The sequence below is a fragment of the Haliotis asinina genome, chromosome 4 (genome assembly GCF_037392515.1).
Source record: "Haliotis asinina isolate JCU_RB_2024 chromosome 4, JCU_Hal_asi_v2, whole genome shotgun sequence".
In the NCBI taxonomy this organism is placed as follows: Eukaryota; Metazoa; Mollusca; class Gastropoda; order Lepetellida; family Haliotidae; genus Haliotis; species Haliotis asinina.
Genome location: NC_090283.1, coordinates 8,176,771 through 8,182,335, shown reverse-complemented (window position 1 = coordinate 8,182,335; position 5,565 = coordinate 8,176,771).

The following is a 5,565-nucleotide window of genomic DNA, read 5'->3' as shown; positions in this document are numbered from 1 at the left end:
GTGGTGAACTGACCAAGTGCCTTTTGATAGCTTGGAGTGGTGGATGGAATTGTAGAATGTATGACAATCCGAAATCACAAGACTTGACATATGACCATATCTACATCTGATACCTGACCACGAACCTGGATCCAATTTCGAAGGAAGTGACATATGTCTTGTTTGAGCAGATGAACTATTAGAGTGATGTTATAAGCCATTAGAAGCCAATTAGTCAGCTGGGCTGCCTCTCTATAGTCTGATCTTTCCTTGGCGAGCAAACTGAAATTGAGCAGTTGAGTAATGATACACCAACCCTTTTATTTAGAAATCTAGGTTACTTTAATGGATATACCTTTGTTTTGTGGGACTGAAGCCAAAAAAGTGACGTTTGACGAGAGAGCATAAAATATGGCATGATATGCCGAACAAAGCCGAAGTTTGCATGCTTCAGTGGTTGGAAAATTGGCATGCAGATTTCAAACGGAAATTGGTTGTACGTTCAGTAAATGACCGTGATCAAAGAATGTTAAGGACATTGTCTCACCACTTCAAGTTAGTAATCCGCAGAACAATTGTTCTCCTCACAAGCTGTCACATGTGCAGCTGCCAAAATGGTGTTTACAGGTTATTCATAGAGGACAAAACATGTTTGCCAGTCGTTGTCAAGTAGTGACGATAGTGTTCAGTGAGGACACTTATGCAATACGGTAATCTGCCCTGCATGGTGAATATAGTGACATCATTTCTATATTGCATTTAAAAGCAAATATACACAGTATCAATACTGCACACAAAGAAGCTCAACTGACACCTTTCACATCTACGTATTACTATTGTGTTCCTGGAGATATATCAACCTGAATGTATGGTATACTATTGATATAACGGTCACATACCCACATCGTCAGTGACTTGCATTTACTCGCACAAAGACTAAGTGAATATACAGATATTGATTAAAGGTTCGTTAGCAGTATTGCGGCATTATTTATAAAAAAATAGTTGATATAACATTTAATTCTGTATGACTATATCAGGCCCCCCTAAGTAAGTGAAGGAATTACGGCAAATGTGAAGGAATTACATCTCAAATGTAAACAAACGCAACCCACTCGCGAAACAATTGCAGCGATATCGGTAGTTTGGTGGTAATAACACAAACACAACGCCCCTGTCGGAAGCAGTGTCGGTAATACTTGAACCACGCTCGGCCATCTTAGGAGATTACTCGGCTCCGTTCCGTGATTTGTCGGTCGCGGCGTGAAACTCACACATCAAAACATGGCGTCACTAGAAGGAGCACCTGTCTAGGTGAAATTTTTTTTTAGTTTGTACTGTTTTCATTTTTATAATTATCCATCTTGTCCACCCGTGTTGAATGCGCTTAGGTTTGAGGTGTTGTCGGAGCTATAGAATATCTTTTAAGGAAAATGAGCGTGATTTAACAAGTAAACAATGCATGGAGATCCGATTAGCAAATCATGTCGTAAGAGGAGTCTAAGGGTAGATGCTTATGCTGCTGATTGGGTTGTCTGGCTCAGATTCACGCACTGCCGTCATATCACTGGAATAATGCTGAATGCGGCGTTTAATCAACAAGCAAGTCATAATATATGTGCAATTACAAAGCATTTAGGGCTCATTTTTATTTTCCTGAAATAGAAACTCAGGTTTGACATTCCAGAATAGAATAATTACATGTGATTATAAACATTTGATTTATCACTGTTTTGAACTTTGTATACGAATTTTATCCCTATTCAAGAACTTTGTACTCGGATATGTCACTACAGTCAGTCGGCAGACTCTGCATCAGTATCATCGTGTGATGTTAACATTTAGTTATGTGCACTGACATTGTGTAGCCTAATATTACGCAGCGTGCACTCACTCAATATATTTCGCTTAGAAGTAGGGCCAACTCTATTGCGCAAAGCATACCAAGAAACTGACGCGTTAAACAAACACCAGCATTGGGATTACAAACTTTCTGACAATATAGTTTACCACAGATTTTCAGCTGACGGGGCGTGGTGTTGAAACATTCAGGAACGTTCCATGTTTAAACATGGATGTCAGACTGGAGGTTTGTATTCGAGTAAAGGTTGTCCCATAATTGCTATTGAACTGGTTTCAACTGGTTTGATCCGTAAGCAATTTCGTGACAAGAAATTGAAAGCCTTTTGTATAGATATCCCATTCAAGGCATCTGTTTACAACTTGTCTGGAATGCATGTAGGTAGTATTTTGATAATGTTGGTGGTCAGAGATCTCAGTGTGGTTGATTATGTTCCAAGATATCAGTATGGTTGGTCTATGAGTGCACATGTAAGTTTGCAAAAAATATCGTTTTCACCCATGACGTATATTCTCTTCGCTTTCAAAACATAGATTTGTTTTATTATCTGCTGCCTCCAACCATTTATGTCACAGAAGTTATTGATACTTGGATCTCGCTGCTGTTTTTTAGCAGATGGACGAATGACGTCGACGTACAGCCATTTGCCAGAAAGCTAGTATATATATATTATGCGCACCAAACATCGTCAAGGTGCAAATGATGGTCAGAGCGGTCTATCGTCACCCGGGAATAATTCGAGAACATACGACGTTTGAAGTGACGTGTGCTGTGTTGTTATGGGGCAGTGTTATACATCGTGTAACTAGGCCTTACCTGTTATATAGTGTATACCTGTAGAGAAAGGTAAAATGGTGTGCTATGTTAGACGCGATAAACACTTAAAGAACCACCAATAGAAACACCATCAAAATAAAAATGATTGTAAATTGTTAGATTAATTGTCAATCAGTATGAACATAGCTAAAAACACATCACTCGAAGACAACATGTCTATGCGCTGTAAAGACTTGCACTTGCATTTCGTATTTTGTTAAAAGCAACTGAATTTACACGCGTAAAGAGGAACTTGTGCAGAAAGTTATTTGTATCAAATTAGGACATAGTAGCTGGTCAGGTATATCTTCTTACGTCATGTTAATGGCTTGACAACCAGGAACAGCAGAGCAGGGGAGAGCCATTAGTGTGCTGCCGATGGGAGCAACACAGCAGCATGGCTAAGACCATGGGATGCCTCAAATACACCATCGTCAGACTTCTCAAACGTCTACGACAGGCTGGCAGTACTGCAGACAGGCCAAAGAGTGGTTCACCTATGGTCATTACCCATTCAGAAGACCGGAATTTAGGAGAAGAACATACTGTTGGAAAATCAGAGGCATATAACGATATTACAACACAAATTAGATCTCACGGAGACCAGCAGTTTGGGGGATCATCAAGCCTTACACCCAGTCCAGGTAGTCGGCTCTTACCACCAGAATGGGTTACTAAAGATTGCTGATACCTTACTCACAGGCGATCCATCCGCTGGTCATCCCTGATGAGATAACAGGTCCATATATGACTATGTCCAAACTATCACATTCCAGTCACCAAAATGAACAAAGCAATGATCAACGTTTGAGTTGACAGTGTGATGCTGTGTTTCCGTACAAACCAAGAACTAGAGCTACTGAATGATGTTTCACAATGATGATTCCATTAAAGTTACAATTGTACGCTATACGCTAGTCGTGGAAGGGTTGTTGTATTTCAATTTCAAATGCACAGCTGTTTATATTCATGTACATCTTTTCGTCTTCTACACACCAACCCGTGTGCCTTGGAGCTGACGCTTGATTATATAAATATAAGTGTATGCCGCTCACGGAATATAGTTCAAACATTATTAATGCCACCAGGTGTTTTTCTGTCCAGCACAATAATATACATACCTATATAACACATTCCTAGCAGCTTTCTCTTCACTATTCCTTGTAGCAGAAAGTATTAAACCATTGGATAACAGAAAGTGAACACCCTTATTAATGATCGCTAAAATCAATGCAAAACATACACTCATTATCGAACAATGTGAATAGACTGTAGACTGTGAAAACCATTCACTGCCAATTCGGTGCCAGACAGCAGCAGCGTGCAGTCCTCAGTCTCTGTAACCTACGACGACGATGTTCCTGTTCACCACGCCCACCTGCCTCATACCTATCACCCGCTCTTTTTTGCTCTGATATAGTTTCCATTACTCCCGTGCTTTTCTGTCGGCGGAGATGTATGGCAACCGATTCGTTGCCTTTTTGTACCAGTTCTCGAAGAGCATCTCCGAGATGCACGTTTGCTCATTTTCCCTAAATTTACGTGCCTCTACACAGCTAACATACTGCGTTTGGAACACATGATTAGTCAGCGTATGGGCAAACCGTTTCAGTCTAAAAGGATTTTACTAACTTGAATAACTTTTTAAAAAATCAACGTGAAAAGTGTTCACTTTTCTCTTGAGAACTGTAATATGCAATGAGCTTGGAAAGCAAGTCTAGACTCTTTTTCACCACCCATGGAAGCTGAAGCTTTTGCTAGCTCAAGCATACAGAGTACCGCGTTGGTATAAATTCGTTTATACTTCCTGAAATAACAACCTGCATTTAAACATCGAAACCATGTCTGCATTTACATTTCAATTAAATTGGAATATGAATCACAGTTGAATGCACGGTTTTCTTTTTGAGGAATATTCTCAAATGGGTGCAAAGTACGATTTTGCAGATGTGAGGAATGGTTGTTTTAAGGTTGATAAGAGAAGATTTGTTTCTATCTCATAATTAAAATGCTACATCGCGGCCTGTCCCAGTTCACAGGGACACGGCATACGCGTACTATACAATGTCTAAAATGTCGACAGCACCTGCAGTTGCTCTTTGTCCGTAACTGCACAAGAGTGACTTCATTGCATTATGCATGAATGTGTGGTGAATTGCGAGTTTTCTATAATACTTTATCATCTGAATTATTATGTCATCGCTACCTTGACACGTGAGGTCTATATATGTTTGGAGAATGGTTATATGTAACTTCTCTCTGGGTAATATCGAAAGGTTAGTACATATTTCGATTTGTCTTTGATAGAAATATTCAACTGTTGCATCGATAGCGACCATCCAGAAAAACAGCTCATATAGTGAAATAAGATATAATATAGAATAAACCCTGAGACTTTCTTCATTTCCCTGAAGCTGGGGAAATGTAGACTGGGCACATTTTCTTTTCTTATTATGGATATATTTGCTTCAGGGACTGTATATCAGACATTGCCTGACTCACTAGAGCATTTATCTGTACAAGCTAATACAAACGAAAAATTGAAATCTCGTGGAAACTCCTGTGCTCATTAGTATACAAAGCTACGTTCATTGCAAAAGCTGAAGGACGAGTATTCAAGTACACACTACATCTTTCCTGTCGGTGCCATGTTTCTCTTTCTCTTTCCTGAAATATTGATAACCAGTGTTTTGTTTTTGTAAAGATGTTTTCAGTCCAGCACTCACGATCTGTAATGAGATTTACATTTTTTCACAAATTAATACACGACAGAAGGAATACGTGAGTTCCTCTAACATCGACGTACTTTCATAGAGCGTCAACAATGAAGATGACATAAATAATGTTCATTCGTGTCGTGTTGAACATTATTTTGGTGAATGTTTCCAACGTAGAGGGCTGCTTTATGT